This window comes from Humulus lupulus, chromosome 7 (assembly GCF_963169125.1).
Source record: "Humulus lupulus chromosome 7, drHumLupu1.1, whole genome shotgun sequence".
In the NCBI taxonomy this organism is placed as follows: domain Eukaryota; kingdom Viridiplantae; phylum Streptophyta; class Magnoliopsida; order Rosales; family Cannabaceae; genus Humulus; species Humulus lupulus.
The window spans coordinates 198,542,653-198,560,417 of record NC_084799.1 but is presented as its reverse complement, the minus strand read 5'-3'; positions in this window follow the sequence as shown (position 1 = coordinate 198,560,417).

Genomic DNA, 17,765 nt, shown 5'->3' with positions numbered 1-17,765 from the left:
GAAGACTCAACACAGGCGCCGTAATAAGTCGTCGCTTCAATTCTTGAAAACTGTCTTCACACTCATCTGACCAGATAAACTTCATATTCTTCCGTTTCAATTCTGTCATCGGTGCTGCTATCTTTGAAAAGCCCTCTACAAACCGTCTGTAGTAACCTGCCAAACCAAGGAAACTCCGCACCTCCGAGGCGTTCCTTGGCCTCGGCCAATCCCTAACCGCCTCTACCTTAGATGGATCCACCTTAATTCCATCTGCACCCTCGATATGTCCAAGGAATGTCACTTCAAGTAACCAAAATTCACATTTCTTAAACTTGGCCTACAACTGATGCTCCCTTAACCTCTGAAGAACCTTTCGAAGATGAAGCTCGTGCTCTGTCTATGAACTAGAATACACCAATATGTCGTCGATGAAGACAATAACGAACTGATCCAGAAAATCCTTGAACACCCTGTTCATTAGATCCATAAAGGTTACCGGGGCATTGGTCAAACCAAAAGACATAACCCAGAACTCATAGTGCCCATACCGCGTTTGGAAAGCCATCTTAGGTATGTCCTCATCCTTGATCCTCAGCTGGTGATAACTAGATCGAAGATCAATCTTTGAGAACACTGTCTTACCCTGCAACTGATCAAACAAGTCATCAATCCTTGGCAGGGGATACTTATTCTTGATGGTTAGCTTGTTCAATTCTCGGTAGTCTATACACATCCTCAATGTTCCGTCCTTCTTCTTCACAAATAAGACCGGAGCACCCCATGGCGAGTAACTAGGCCTGATGAACCCCAAATCCAGAAGCTCCTGTAGCTGTATTTTCAATTCTTTCAGTTCCGCTGGTGCCATCCTATACGGTGCCCTAGACACTGGCTCTATCCCTGGCGCCAACTCAATAACAAACTGAATCTCTCTATGCGGCGGAAACCCTAGCAAGTCCTCAGGAAACACATCTAAGAACTCGCAAACCAATCTGGTCTCCTCTGGTCCTACTGGAGATACCCTGGTGGTATCCACCACACTAGCAAGAAAGCCTACACATCCACCCTGTAACAAGTCTCTGGCTCTCAATGCAAATATCCTGGGTACGCGAGGTCCATGCACCGCTCCCACAAAAACAAAGGGATCCTCGCTCTTTGGCTCAAAAGTGACCATCTTCTTCCTGCAGTCAATGGTAGCTCCATATCTAACCAACCAATCCATACCTATGATCATATCAAAATCCTCCATACCCAACTCAATCAAATCTACTGACAACTCCCTACCATCAACAATCACTGGCAGTGCTCTAATCCACCTCCTAGATACTACCAGTTCCCTTGTAGGCAAAATATTTCCAAACCCTGAGGTACTATACTCACTAGGTCTACACAATCTATCAATCACCTTATCAGGCACCAGAGTCTATCAAAACAGTAAAAGAAGTGCTAGCGCTAGAGAGCTGACTTGTCACTACCGAGGGACTAGCCTCGGCCTCCGCCTGCGTCAAAGTAAATACTCGAGCTGGAGTCAAGCTATCCACTTTTCTTGCTTCACCCCTCTTCACTGTCGGGCAGTCTTTCCTGAGGTGTCCCACCACCCCACACACATAACAGGCCTTAGCCCGACACTCGCACGGATGGCATCTCCTACACCTCGTGCACTCAGGATAGGTCCTCCTTGAATCACTTCCTCCCTGACGGCTACCCTGAGTACCCCGACCTCTCCTATCAGGACCAGGAGCGATCGGAGCATCAGGGGTCTTTCTCTATAAATCACTGGGGCCTCTGCCTATACCAGAACCAAAATATGGAGGCACCGCCTTGCGGCCCTCCCTCCTCACTGTACTCTCTCTCCATATCTTATTCTCCGCTTCCTCAGCGGTAAGAGCCTTCTCCACAGCCTGGGCATAAGTTGTTCCTCCAGGAACTATGATAATTCTCACATCTCAGGCAATCATAGCATTCAGCCCTCTAATAAATCTGTCCTGCCTAGCTGCATCAGTAGGCACAAGGTCATGTCCTTCTACCCTCATAAAATCAAGAATGGTAGTAATCATGGTCATCCACTATTCAGGTTTCAGTGGATCAGGTCCTCCCTCAAAGATCGGGGCTGTTGCTTCCGGAACCGCTCATACAACGGTTCCCATTTGTTCCCAACCTCAACTAGCTGCTCAACTGGTACCACTACAGGTGACACAACGGGGGCAACATTCCCAGATGGAGCCTACTACCGCAGAATTCGAATCTACTCAGCTTAGCTCTATAGTCGAGTCTGCATATCTGCCATAAGCTGTTGCCAGTTCTCAGGGACTGGCGGAGGGGTCTGACCCTGGTCATCATCTTGGACACATAATTATCCAAGACTACTACAAAAATTACATGATAAGTCGGTTAAAAACTGACATCTGAATGTTCAAAATTCGGTTGGGAACTGACTTCCCATGCAGTGACTTATGATGTAAAAATGTGGTAGGTCAGTTGGCGCCAAACCGACATCTGGTGTAAGACATGGTACGTCGGTGGAAAACCGACATCTGGTGTAAGACATGGTACGTTGGTTGCAAACCGACCTCTAGTGTAAGACATGGTAGGTCAGTTGTACACCGACCTCTGGTGTAAAACATGATATGTCGGTTCACAGCCGACTTATGGTGTAGACATCTATTGTCAGTTTTAGTAGAACCGACTTATGGTGTTTTTTTCTCTTAAAAAGTATATTATGCCCAAAACAAATCATGTTTTTTTATACAAACAAACTGAACAAAACAAAACATATATCACAATAATATAAAATACTATAATTTGAACTAAGTATCTAAAATAACGAGTCATAAGTTAATTACAAAATGACTCACATAAGCATTGTAAACTATAGTTAGGCAACAAAAGTGTGTATATCTTCAAGAAAGTCTAAGTTAACATTGTAAGTATATCTCATTAAAAGTCTAAGTTAACAAAAGTGAGTGGACCTATGTAGTACTCATCAAATCCATGACTCATTGTGCCTATTCTTCACGTACTTCATTGATCTCATCCTTTGTGTAATAGTTCTTCCCACCACACTAAAACAAATTTCATTGCATGAGTTGAATTAATATATTTAATCTTAAGGTAAAGCTAGAACTTTAATAATGAATATTTTCACTTACATTACTAGTTAGCCATCGCATTGAAAACTCATTTGTAACGCCCTACTTCCTTAGAGCCGTTACTAAGTGAGTTTTTAAAAGAAAATTTGTGCAGTGAACTCGCTAACCGAGGATTTTAAAACAAAAGTGTGACTAAGCAAAAGTTAAGGTTGTAATCTTTGAAAATGCGTTGCTTCATTGAAAACTTCTAGTATCAAACATTTGGGATCCCAAAATAAGGTTTGAAAACTGTTTACAACCTAAAATAAGTTTACAATTGCTTAATTAGTAAAATCTCGGATTATTACAGCCATTTCTCAAATAAACCCCCAACCAAAGCAGTCGGGCAGGCAAAACATGTACGCGTCGCTTCACACTCTCCGTACTCATGGCTGGTTGACTCAATCTATGCCCTTACCTGCAACACAGAGCACCCGTGAGCCGAAGCCCAACAAGAAAACTCAAGCAGTTCATAACATATGCAAATTATACAGTTAATCATATCAAATAGTCCGCAGATAAACAGGTCAACCATTTGACTTAAGCAACCCGGCCATGCCGCCCCAGAAGCCTTACCAAAGCCTGGGGTCTCGGTCCTCACCGTAAGGATATCACATGTATCCATGGGGTCCCACCCTGACTACAAGCACTCCATGTGCTATGTGTTACTTCCGGCCCCACTGCCGTTCTTGGCCTTTCGCCGTTCTCGGCTCCTCGCCGTATCATTCAACTATAATCACGGATAGTCTAACTCAAATAACATTTGAACATATATCAATTCAATCAAGTCTGCACCCTAACATGTAATGCAATATGGGGCCGTGCCCTGCAATCATTTCAACATGCAATATAGGGTCGAGCCCTGCAATCACATCATCGGCCCATGCCCTGTCTTACGGGTGATATAGTTTTCTTACCTGTCAATTTGGTAGCTTTCAACGCTTGACTCCTTGAGCACGATCCCACTCGAGCCTTAGCGTACACCTAAACACAGCCATTGGTCAAAGTCAACACCGAACCCCAAGTCCGAAAACCTAGCCTCGGGACCAATCCCGAGCCCCCCCGGGAAGTCCTAGATCCACAAAACAAGGTGGCGGAGTCGAACCCCGAACCCTAGGTCAAAATCCCTCACAAATAGCCCAAAAACCCCATTTTTGGCGCAGGGTAGTGCTACAGTGCTCAAAAGAGAGCGCTATAGCGCTACAAGCAGAATCAGCCCCACCCCAGAAAGAAGGCCTAGCGCTACAGTGCCCAAAGACTAGCGCTGTAGCGCTAGTTGCAGGCAGGCAAACCCCAACTTCTTTTTCTGCGATTTCTTTGAGCCAATCTCAACCCAAACTTCCCCAAATCTTTACCAAACTCAAAATCAAGCTTATAAACACTCTCCACTCATCCCAAGCATCCCCAAATCTCAAAACCCAAGCTCATGCATCCCAAATCTCAAGATTCACCATAGATGAACCCTAAACCCAGAAATTCAGTCAAACCACAATGTTAAAGGCTTAGAATTCATACCGTTGATGCAATTTCGACCTTGATTCATTCCCTAGACCTCCATAGCTTGCTCTTCCTCAAAGCTTGCCCAGAAATTCCCTAAAATTCCCATAAACTCAGCTCAAAACACAGCTCAAACCAGCCAAACCCTTAAAACTGAAAACTCTAAAACTTACCTCAAAAGTTGATGTGTTCTTGCTAATCCTTGCCAAATCTTCAAGTATAACCTTAAGATCCTTGATGCTCAGCCTATCCTAGCTCTCCTCTGAGCTTTGCTCCAAGAAAAATGGAGAGAAATGGTGCAAAAATGCACAAATCGCCCCTTTGGAAAACCCCTCTGTTTTCTCTCTTTTCTTTCTTTCCTTTTTCTTTCTTTTCTTTCTTTTTCTCCACAGCCATCACACTTTCTCTATAAATCCCACTAAGTGTATAAAGCCTCAATAATAAATCTCTAAAAAGCCAATTGACCAAAATGCCCTCCCTATTAATTCTAAACTCTTTTGTCCAAGTAGGGCCATTTTAGTCATTTTACCCAATTCCCGCTAATCCTCAAGTGTCTCTAATATTTTCCCGTTGCTTTCCAATACCTGATAAATCACCAAATATGTAGTCCTTACTATCAAAATTAACCTCAATATATTCTCTAAATTCCTACTTATACCCCCAGGCTTAACCCAAGCCGGGTATAAATTCTTCCTTGACTTTCCGCTAATCCGCTCACTGGGATCGTCTCGAGTCACAAGTCACAGATACATCCACATACCAATGTGGTCTCAACCATTATCACATAATAATACAGTTATGCCCCAAAATGGCCAAAATTATAATTATGCCCTTCTAACACAATCAGGGCCTACATGCATACTAATACACATAGTCAAGGATCTCAAATATTCAAATAGTCATATAACACGCTTTAAATCATAATCATGCATAAAACTCATTAAAATCAAACATAAAGTCCATCATGCCCTCCAGGCACACTAATCAAGGCCCTTAAGCCTTAATAGTAATTTTGGGTCGTTACAACTATCCCCTCCTCATAAAAATTTCGTCCTTGAAATTTACCCAAACACATCAGTCAGTAAACCCGCAACTCTAACCATGAATTTCCAAGGTCCACCGCCTTTACTTAACTTTTCAACAAGAGTAACAATCTTGCCCCACAAGATCTTGTTTACACCGCAACCCTGCTGAAACTTCAGCGTCTGTTTAAATTACAATGATTACCTCGCTGCCTCAATCCCATTTCCAGAGATACTCCTAAGTCATCACCCCTACCAGGTGGGATCAACTTGTAGGCCCCGCTGCCTAACCCTTGGTACAACTTCAGAATCTATGCTGAAACACGAGTCAGAACTCTCCCTTCTTTCTCTGAACACCATACAAATCCTCATCTGTTAATACGTAGGGATACAAATCTTTCCTTCCGGAACACTATTTTCCCAAAATTTAGCAATTTACCAGCTCTTCATTCCTTTAAATAGGCAGACACTCGTGCCTTAAGAGTTTCAACAACCTCTTTTGACTTTCATTCTGAATCAATGCCAAACCGTAGTGTTCACTACCTTTCACCCCTCACCATGACCTGTGTCGTGTTACATTAACAAGACGCCAGCATTTTCCACCACGACTAACTTATCAGGGATTACACTTCCCTTAATACCTCAAGTATTCGCATACTCAGCGCTTAATTCTTTAAGATATCTGATAAGCTTTCCGACTGCCATTTCCTTTGCAATCAACTGGTAATTCCAGATTTCCACTCTGTTCCTTTCGTTCTCTAGATCCATTCCAAAATTTAAAATACTATAGGGTCTCAATTCAGTATCATCGACGTTCTACCCTGAAACCAGTTCTCTTGACCCAACTACATTAACTCCATCAACTGAGTCAAAACCTGTTATGCCCAAACACCTTACTTAAGGTCTAACGTGGCCTAATCCCATGACACACCACCACATCACTCAACCCCTCGGGGTCCAAAGGAAAACTCTAGATTCTGCCACCCGCTCCACCCTCCCGGTACTACGTACCCTAGGAGGTGGAATGATATCCATTCAGAATTCTCATTCATAAACCCAATTCAAATGGGATCCTTCACTCGATCTTGGTATCCTAACTTGTACCACCTTGACAGGGTCCTTCCCTGCTTCAACCAAAGTCAACACTTCGGATTCCATAGCTCAGTGACACTCAACAGCTAATCATACCTACTGACGTTATGCCAACCTCAGTCGTTGCCTTGTCCACTCCATTACAATCTATGGCGTTAATCCCTGACTGACACACGCCTCACAGTTAGGAGTTCCGCCTCCAATTAAATTACCCCTCGCTCAATCGAAGATTTCAAACACTGATCATCCGTCTGTTACTTTTCACCACATCTGGGTCTCAACGTTATCTTTCTTACTAATACCCAATACTCAAGCACCTTATGATATGCATAACTGTCAACTTAACGCTCCAAGTATATCAACCATGTTCATTCCTTCATCTCCCGCAAGGTTCGATCCATCCTCGCGTCAATTTAATCCTAGGCGTGCCCAAATCGTGATACACTCCCCCATTTCTATATCCTTACCATAGATCAGGTCCTTTATGCCATCACTCTATACTTAACCATAACACACACATATTCCAGCATCACCAGACACCAATCAATTCTTACCTTGTCTTCTGAATTTCTTTCTTATTTGACACCACTCAGTCCGTCTAACCTCAAGTTTTACTGTTCTCCTCATCTCTGATGTAGTTGTCCCCGGAGATACTTATGCAATAGGTGACGCGCTTACCAATCTTGTTATGCTTTCCATTCTTCAGATATTCATCATTAGCTTCTTTGTGGCTTCAGATAAATTCTCCTCATACCCGTCCTTTCTTCTTGTAGCTCTATTCTGTGTACTCCTGACGACACCCAAACTAACACTCCGTAGAACCTTACCTGTGACTCTGCCTTCTGGGTACAAACGTCTTCAGCATAATCATTTGCTCATCATTTCCGTCTGGGAGTAATCCACAAGCACTGCTCGTGAGCTTGAAGGGGACTTGTCCATACCGTTCATGCATTCTTTGCCTAAAGAACTTACTTGTGCTGCTGTAGCTTGAACCATTCTAGAATCTTTGTTACCAACTCCTCACACCCTACCCGGTGTAAAATAGACAAATTCACGAAATGTCTCTTTCCTTGGTTTCCAGCTGGTAATAACCAGGTCATAGATCAACTCTTGGAGACATCACTCCATCTTGTATCCAACATTGTACTTTTCGTTCTAACCCGACGATGCTAACAATCCCTGCAGTATAACACTCTGGCAACTCCAGGGCCAAATTCCTTCGATTGCTTCAATAGATTTTCTGTCAGCCAAAACCATCTTTTACAACATTCCTTATACCAATACTATCTGTAGTCCGACTACCCCCAAATCTTTCTTCACATACTCACATAATTTTCCCACTGGCCAGCTCAGTTCCCACTCAGTCTCAATTACATACCCCAGATGATATCCTCAACAATCCATCTGCCAGAGTTTCTAATTCCTTCTCAACAAGTATTACTATCTTCAGCCTCTCATATAACACCCATGAGGCAAACTCTCCGTGTCTAACTCCCTCTCGAAACATTCTCAACACCGAGTTCTTCCAGTTCGTTACATGACCAAAGCATAACCCAGTCAGTTAAATACTCATCCTCGAGGAATCAGCCTCGAACTTTGAATGTATCGATGCGTTCTAGTTCTCCATTCTCTCACCATGGGAAATCCACCCTAACATGTCGAGTCATTCTATGTAGAAATCATGCCCTCTCCTGACCTCCTCTCAGGTGGCATCCTTTCCCTCATGTGCATACCAAATAACCTCCCTGGTTCCTGTCACCATCTTGATAACTACTTTTTCAATCAGATTTCTATCCAATCTCAATTTAGGTGCCCAAGCACTGGCTGGGGTCCTTCTACCTCAACAATTGAGAATTCGTCCTTGCTGCGTTCTACCAATAAAAGTACCATCTTATCAATCAGACTTTTCCCCCATCTTGGCAAAACCAGAAGCCACAGAACTATCCGGGGTTCTTTTAACTCAATTATCACGAATCTATCTTTACTAACTCCATCAAAGGAAGCACTGCCATTGCGGCTCTATCATTCATGCTCTATACATCAACCATCAGTTCCTCGAACAACATGGCCCTCTCCGCCATCCACATACAGACGATAAATACACTCATCCGAGAGGCACAAATACCTTAGACTATTCCAGATTTCAAATCCTTAAATGGGCCGCCATTAATTCCAGATACATCCATCAGTATAAATTTCCAAAATGAATTACCCAATTCACCAAACCCATTGATTTACACTGTTGCCACTATATCATTCCAAACCAATCTTACAAGGTCTCCGCTCTCCACAGTTCAGATCATGCCTTTATAACCTCTACTATCAATTCAATCATCTAGGTTCTTTCCAACCCAGTAAGCCAGTACCCCAGCCCGAGTGCCATTCCAGACATCTCTCTACCTCAACATTTAACACAACCCTCTAATCAGGATCTCTCATCCTCTTAACCAAGGGTGGAATTAACTTTGCCCATCTATTGATAAATTCCTCGTCAGCCCGAACTCTCCTCAAAACCAGAGGATAACACCCTTTAAGCCTTTCATATAATACCCTTATCTGTCCATACTCTCACAGTAGACCAACACTGGTAACCATTACTGTTAAAGCCTATAAATCAGCTATTTTCCCAGAGAAATCCACTGTTTTTCTGTTCCATCTTAACTAACAAACTCCACAGCTAACTCACACACTAGTGACCCTCTGCTGCTGCTTTCAGGGATAAATGGAGATCTCAACTCCAACTTATATCTAAAATCCCCCTTTCTACACAATATCAGGTCCACATAACCCATCTAGGAACAAACAATTCGAGTTCATCTGTCAAAACTGACTAAACTCCTGAGCTCTGTGGTTCATACTCTGAACCAAACCACAACTAGATCCAAATAACCACAGTTATCATGAACACACAAAGCATATATAGGCCAAATCCACAATGATATACATTTGGCTACCAGATTTTAACATCACCAAGTATACCCAGGTCTCAACATGCTTCATACAAGCAAATAAACGGATATCAAATACGAATTCAATTTAAACAATCAACAAAGTAAACTCAATATGCGAACCATTATCCCAAAGTTCATCCATATGCATAATAATATTATTCAGCACACTTTAATCTCAACATACAATAGTCAAGGGCCCAGCCCCAACAGTATCTCATGCATATGTCAACTTATTCCTCATGCTCCATATAATTAAGCAGGCAAACAGGGCATTCAAACATATCAATCATTCATACCAACCAACCCTGAGTCGAGCTTGTCACTGATAGCGAGCGTACATGTTCGGTCGATCTCCAGAACCAATAAACCTTGGCTCGCTCTGATACCAAGTTGTAACACCCTACTTCCTTAGAGCCGTTACTAAGTGAGTTTTTAAAAGAAAATTTGTGCAGTGAACTCGCTAACCGAGGATTTTAAAACAAAAGTGTGACTAAGCAAAAGTTAAGGCTGTAATCTTTGAAAATGCGTTGCTTCATTGAAAACTTCTAGTATCAAACATTTGGGATCCCAAAATAAGGTTTGAAAACTGTTTACAACCTAAAATAAGTTTACAATTGCTTAATTAGTAAAATCTCGGATTATTACAACCATTTCTCAAATAAACCCCCAACTAAAGCAGTCGGTCAGGCCAAACATGTACGCGTCGCTTCACACTCTCCGTACTCATGGCTGGTTGACTCAATCTATGCCCTTACCTGCAACACAAAGCACCCGTGAGCCGAAGCCCAACAAGAAAACCCAAGCAGTTCATAACATATGAAAATTATACAGTTAATCATATCAAATAGTCCGCAGATAAACAGGTCAACCATTTGACTTAAGCAACCCGGCCATGCCGCCCCAGAAGCCTTACCAAAGCCTGGGGTCTCGGTCCTCACCGTAAGGATATCACATGTATCCATGGGGTCCCACCGTGAATACAAGCACTCCACGTGCTATGTGGTACTTCCGGCCCCACTGCCGTTCTCGGCCTTTCGCCGTTCTCGGCTCCTCGCCGTATCATTCAACTATAATCACGGATAGTCTAACTCAAATAACATTTGAACATATATCAATTCAATCAAGTCTGCACCCTAACATGTAATGCAATATGGGGCCGTGCCCTGCAATCATTTCAGCATGCAATATAGGTCCGAGCCCTGCAATCAAATCATGGGCCCATGCCTTCTCTTACGGGTGCTATAGTTTTCTTACCTATCAATTTGGTAGCTTTCAACACTTGACTCTTTGAGCACGATCCCACTCGAGCCTTAGCGCACACCTAAACACAGCCATTGGTCAAAGTCCACACCGAACCCCAAGTCTGAAAACCTAGCCTCGGGACCAATCCCGAGCCCCCCCGGGAAGTCCTAGATCCACAAAACAAGGTGGCGGAGTCGAACCCCGAACCCTAGGTCAAAATCCCTCACAAATAGCCCAAAAACCCCATTCTGGGCGCAGGGTAGCGCTACAGTGCTCAAAAGAGAGCGCTCTAGCGCTACAAGCAGTATCAGCACCACCCCAGAAAGAAGGCCTAGCACTACAGCGCCCAAAGACTAGCGTCGTATCGCTAGTTGCAGGCAGGCAAACCCCAACTTCTTTTTCTGTGATTTCTTTGAGCCAATCTCAACCCAAACTTCCCCAAATCTTTACCAAACTCAAAATCAAGCTTATAAACACTCTCCACTCATCCCAAGCATCCCCAAATCTCAAAACCCAAGCTCATGCATCCCAAATCTCAAGATTCACCATAGATGAACCCTAAACCCAGAAATTCAGTCAAACCACAAAGTTAAAGGCTTAGAATTCATACCGTTGATGCAATTTCGACCTTGATTCATTCCCTAGACCTCCATAGCTTGCTCTTCCTCAAAGCTTGCCCAGAAATTCCCTAAAATTCCCATCAACTCAGCTCAAAACACAGCTCAAACCAGCCAAACCCTTAAAACTGAAAACTCTAAAAACTTACCTCAAAAGTTGATGTGTTCTTGCTAATCCTTGCCAAATCTTCAAGTATAACCTTAAGATCCTTGATGCTCAGCCTATCCTATCTCTCCTCTGGGCTTTGCTCCAAGAAAAATGGAGAGAAATGGTGCAAAAATGCACAAACCGCCCCTTTGGAAAACCCCTCTGTTTTCTCTCTTTTCTTTCTTTCCTTTTTCTTTCTTTTCTTTCTTTTTCTCCACAGCCATCACACTTTCTCTATAAATCCCACTAAGTGTATAAAGCCTCAATAATAAATCTCTAAAAAGCCAATTGACCAAAATGCCCTCCCTATTAATTCTAAACTCTTTTGTCCAAGTAGGGCCATTTTAGTCATTTTACCTAATTCCCGCTAATCCTCAAGTGTCTCTAATATTTTCCGGTTGCTCTCCAATACCTGACAAATCACCAAATATGTAGTCCTTACTATCAAAATTAACCTCAATATATTCTCTAAATTCCTACTTATACCCCCAAGGCTTAACCCAAGCCGGGTATAAATTCTTCCTTGACTTTCCGCTAATCCGCTCACTGGGATCGTCTCGAGTCACAAGTCACAGATACATCCACATACCAATGTGGTCTCAACCATCATCACATAATAATACAGTTATGCCCCAAAATGGCCAAAATTACAATTATGCCCTTCTAACACAATCAGGGCCTACATGCATACTAATACACATAGTCATGGATCTCAAATATTCAAATAGTCATATAACACGCTTTAAATCATAATCATGCATAAAACTCATTAAAATCAAACATAAAGTCCATCATGCCCTCCAGGCACACTAATCAAGGCCCTTAAGCCTTAATAGCAATTTTGGGTCGTTACATCATTTGTCACGAAGTCTTTCATCATCCTCATAACATAGAACCCACATTGTACTGATTGTAATGGTTGATGAGGACACTTAACTCTTCTCCATGCGACTTCCTTTGTTTTTGCATTATTTGTGCGTAAATGTTGAAAGACACTAAATAATAATAACATAAACATTTAGATGTTGTTAATTTTAAATGAATTAAAGAGTATGCAGTTAATTGGTTAGATTTTTACCGAGAAATGAGAGATTTTTTTTTTGGTAAATCAGAGAAAGTGTATATAAGACCAAACATATTTACAACCTAATAGCACCTCAAAAAAGGCCTGAATTTTGATGTTCTAATTACAATTGATTCAGCCAATTCAGATCGCTAGTTGAGAGACCTTTGCCTGTAATGCCTTTTATCCTATATCTGACCACATTTTTAATATTTTGTACAAGTAAAACTGCCTGTTTACATTTAAGTTGCCATAACACTTCATTCCTATTTAGCCAGAGCTGATAGCACATAGCAGCCAGAGTGACTGTGAGCACACCTTTCTTGAACTTGCTGTGTCTTCTATGCCTTATATTGCTCATCAATCCATGGATCGAAGTAGCTGGTGTCCTCCATTTTAGCCAAGTCTTTACTTCTATTAATACTCTACTGCTGTACGTGCATTCAAATAGAAGATGTTGTATGTTCTCTACTTCAGTTTCACACACTACACATTCCACCTCTTGACATATATGAAACTTCTGGAACCTCTCTCTAACTGGCAGTCTTCCACACATGATTATCCAAAACAGAAATGTAACGACCCAAATTCACTAATAGGGCTTAAGGGCCTTGATTAGTGTGCCAGGAGGGCATGATGTGAATTATGTGTGATTATTATGATTTAGATGCATGATTATGATTTAAGCATGTTATATGATTACTTGAGTACTTGAGATGCATGACTATGTGTGTTAGTGTGCATAATCGTAATTTTAGCCATTATGGGCATAACTGCTTTGATATATGTGATAATTGTTGAGACCACATTATTATGTGGATATATCTGTGATCTGTGACTCGAGACGATCCTAGTGAGCAAAGTAGCGTAAAAGTCATAGCGGGGATTTATACCCGGCTCGGGGTGAGCTCAGGGGTGTAAATGGGAATTTAGTGGATAAGCTGGAGATTATTATGATATTGAGGAAGGCTATTGGTGATTAGAAAGGTATTGGGAACTAAGCAGGAAATAATAGGGACACTCGAGGAAGTAGCGGGAATTGGGTAAAATGACTAAAATACCCTTAAGAGGACTAAAGGATTAGAGTTAACTGTGAGGGCAAAAAGGTCATTTGACTTTAAGGAAGGGTATTACTGAGGTTTTAAGATAGTGGAATTTATAGAATATCAAAAGGGTCTGAAAAGAAGGGAAAAGAAGGAGGGAAAACAGAGAGAGTTTCTTTGTGTCGGTTTACACTTTCCTTCACCTGTTTCTTGTGAATTTCTGGGGTAAAGCTTAGAGAAGAGCTGGGATAACCAAACATCAAGGACTTTGATCTAAGACTAAGGAATTGACAGAGGTTTAGCAGGGTATCACCAATACTTGAGGTAAGATTCTAGAGTTCATCCATTTCTGTTTCTGGTTTTTAAGCTGTGGTACTTGTGTTGAATTGAATGGAACTTTAGGGAATTCAGGCTTAGGGCTGAGGAGCAGCAAGCCAAGGGAGCCTAGGGTTAGCTTGTGGGAAAAATTCTATCAAAGGTATGAATTCTAAACTCTAGTTCTGATGTTCAGCTGGTTTATGTTGGGTTCTGATGTTTGGAGGTGGCTATGGTGAATTTTGAGTTAGTGATTGCATGTGCTTGGAGTTTAGAGGTTTAGGGTGCTTGGGATGAGTGGAGTGTGGTCATGAGGTTGTTTTTAAGTTTGGGTAAGAGTTGGAAGAGGTTTGGTTGAGGTTGGCTCGAGAGAAATCGCACAAGGGGAATTTTGGTGTTGGGCTGCCTGTGACTAGCGCTACAGCGCTAGCCTTTGGGCGCTGTAGCGCTAGGCCCATATGCTGGAAGGGTTTTGGTCCTGTTTGTAGCGCTATAGCGCCCTCCCAAGAGCGCTGTAGCGCTACCCTGCCTTCTGAAGGGGATTTTAGGGTAATTTGCAAGGGTTTTTTACCTAAGGTTTGGGGTTTGGTTCCACCACCTTGTTTGGTGGAACTAGGACATCCCGGGGGCTCGGGATTAGCCCCGGGGCTAGGTTTTGAACTTGAGGGTTTTGATGTTGACTTTGGCTATGATTGTATTTAGGTAAGCGCTAGGGCTCGAGTGGGATCGTGCTCAAGGTGTCGTGGCATCGAAAACCAGTGAACTGAAAGGTAAGAACACTGCACCCGAGTGTATGATTGTGATGGGACTAAGTGCTCCCGAGAATTGTTTGTGTCATCATTGGTATTACGCCAAGGGACACGTGTAAGTGGTCTAAGAGTACCGTTCATGAATTTAGCGCATGGGACGCAAATTGGTCACTGGGAGCCAGAAACAAAAGGATAACAGAGGGAGCAGCTTGTGAGCGCTAGCCCTGGTTATCGTCTGTGCATTGAGTTATATGAGTTGAAATGCTTAGAATATGAAATACTTGACTATTGATATGCTTGAGTTTATGAGATGCTATATGAGAAATTGACTTGACAGCTAAATGTGCATGCTCTATTATTGATGTGTGTTCTTGCTGGGCCTTGGCTCACGGGTGCTACGTGGTGCAGGTAAAGGCAAGGGCAAGTTGGACCAGGCCTGAGGTGGAGAGCTCCGAGGTGAAATGTACATAGCCAGCCGTTCGATCACCATGATCGAGGAGTGTGTCAGGACAGAGAACACCTAACTGCTCATTTTTCCTTAGTATGGCTGTTAATGTATTTAGACTTTGTAACTTTTGTAAATGGCTTTTAAACTGTCATTTTTGGGATCCCATGTACATAAACAATGTTTAGTAATGAAAATGTATCTTTTGAGACCAAAATGTTTTTAACCCTAGTTCCTCTACTATTTCAATAACACGTTTTTACTTTAATGACTTGATTAGCGAGTCTAGCACTTTATAAACACACAGTGTAGCGGTCTTGGCTATCCAGGGCGTTACAAGAAATCTATGTTTTGGTACTGCTGTGTTATCCCAAACCAGATGATGTCATGTGACCTTACTCTGTATAGGACATAAAAAACGATAGCCTTTTTTTATCTGGTATGCTTCAGATTGAAATTTTAGAGTGTCCACCAGCTGTTTGAAGCTATTTTTGACATTTACAATTTGCTTCCAGTACCAGCTACTTGCTGATGGAGCTTCATAACTCCACCAGTCAGCTGAACCCAAGTATACATGGTGAACCCACTTGATCCAAAGATTATCCTGTTTTGTTGCCATAGCCCATATATATTTCCCTATCGCTGCTTTATTCCACTCTAGTACATTTCTAAATCCTAAACCGCCCTCCTTTTTTGATTTACAAAGTGTTTCTCAGCCCACCAAGCCAGGGCCCAAGAACTTGGACTCCGCTTTCCATAAAAAAGCTCGGCAAATAGCATTTATTTTCTGCATCACTCCTTTGGGCAAAATCAAAATCTGAGACCAGTATGAACTGATTGTGAGCAAAACTGAATTAATCAAAACAACTCTACCTACATATGAAAGATTTCTAGAGCTCCAAGTTCTAATTCGAAGGATCATTTTCTCCACGAACATTTCACACTCTTCGGCTGATATTTTTTTTGAACTAATTGGGATGCCAAGATATCTAACTGGTAACTTACTTCTCCCAAAACCAGAAATATCCATTATTCTTTGAACTTCCATGGTACTCATTCCACAGCAATAGATAGCCGATTTGGCTTCATTAGGTTGCAAACCAGAAGTCTGAGAAAATAACTTGAGTCCTTGTAATAACAGGTAGATTGATTTGAAATCACCATGGCAAAATAATAGGACATCATCCACAAAACATAAGTGATGTAACTTGAGCGGGGCACACCTTTCATGATATTGAAATTCTGGTTTGTTACCTATTTTCCTCAAGATACGCGTGAGATATTCCATTCCTAACACGAAAAGTAGAGGTGACATGGGGTCTCCTTGCCTGAGTCCTCTTTGTGCTGGAAAATATCCCTGCATTGAGCCATTTAGCAGTATAGAAAATTTGGGAGTTCAAACACATATCATGATAAGAATAACTAAATGCTCAGGAAACCTTAGAGCACTTAACATCTCCTCTATAAAATCCCATTCCACCATGTCATAAGCCTTCCTCAGATCTAGCTGAATCATACAGCTAGGCCTAGATTTTTTCCTCCCATAATTCCTGACTAAATCCTGGCAGACCATAATATTTTGAGCAATGTGTCTCCCTTTGATGAATCCTCCATGATTCTCAGCTATCAAACCAGGTAAACTATTCTGCAACCTTGAGCAAATCAACTTGGTAGCAACTTTATAAACCACATTACAACATGCAATGGGTCTAAAATCACTAACCCTAGTTGGGCAATTTGTTTTTGGAATCAAGGTCAGGCTTGTAGTGTTTACCTCTTTTAACAACTGCCCAGAGTGAAGTAAACTTAACACTGCTGCACTCACATCCTTTCCTATTATTTCCCAATTATCCTAGAAGAAACAACTTGGGTAACCATCTGGTCCAGGGGCTTTAATACTTGGAATATCAAACATGGCTTTTTTTACTTCTTCACTTGTATATTCAGACACCAGCAACTTAGCCTCTGCCTCTGTTAACACAGGCTCAGCTCTAATGATATTTAGTCGTACTCTCCTCCTGCCTTCCAACTTTGAGACCAGAAGCTGCGGATAGTAGATTAGGAAAGCTTTAGCTACCTCTCAAGGATTTTCCACCCAATTTCCATTCATATCTTGTATTGTATAGACTCTATTCCTTATTCTCCTTGCTCTTATGCTTGAATGAGAAAGCTGGGTATTTTCGTCTCCTTTTTGTAACCAGTCCAATTTTGATTTCTGATGCAAAAAGGATATGAAGCTTTTTTGAATGTGCGAGTATTACTGCCTTGCCAATTCCTCTTGTTTTATCAGCTGTTCATTCAAAGGGTCATCCTATAGATTCTATTGCCGCCTCAGTAACTTTTGAAAGGCTAAGGTATTAGCAACTGAAATATTACCAAACTCCTTCTTGTTTATATCCCTGAGAACACTTTTGAGCCTTTTCAATTTCTGAACCAGTTTAAACATAGCAGAACTAGTACACGACTGATCCCAA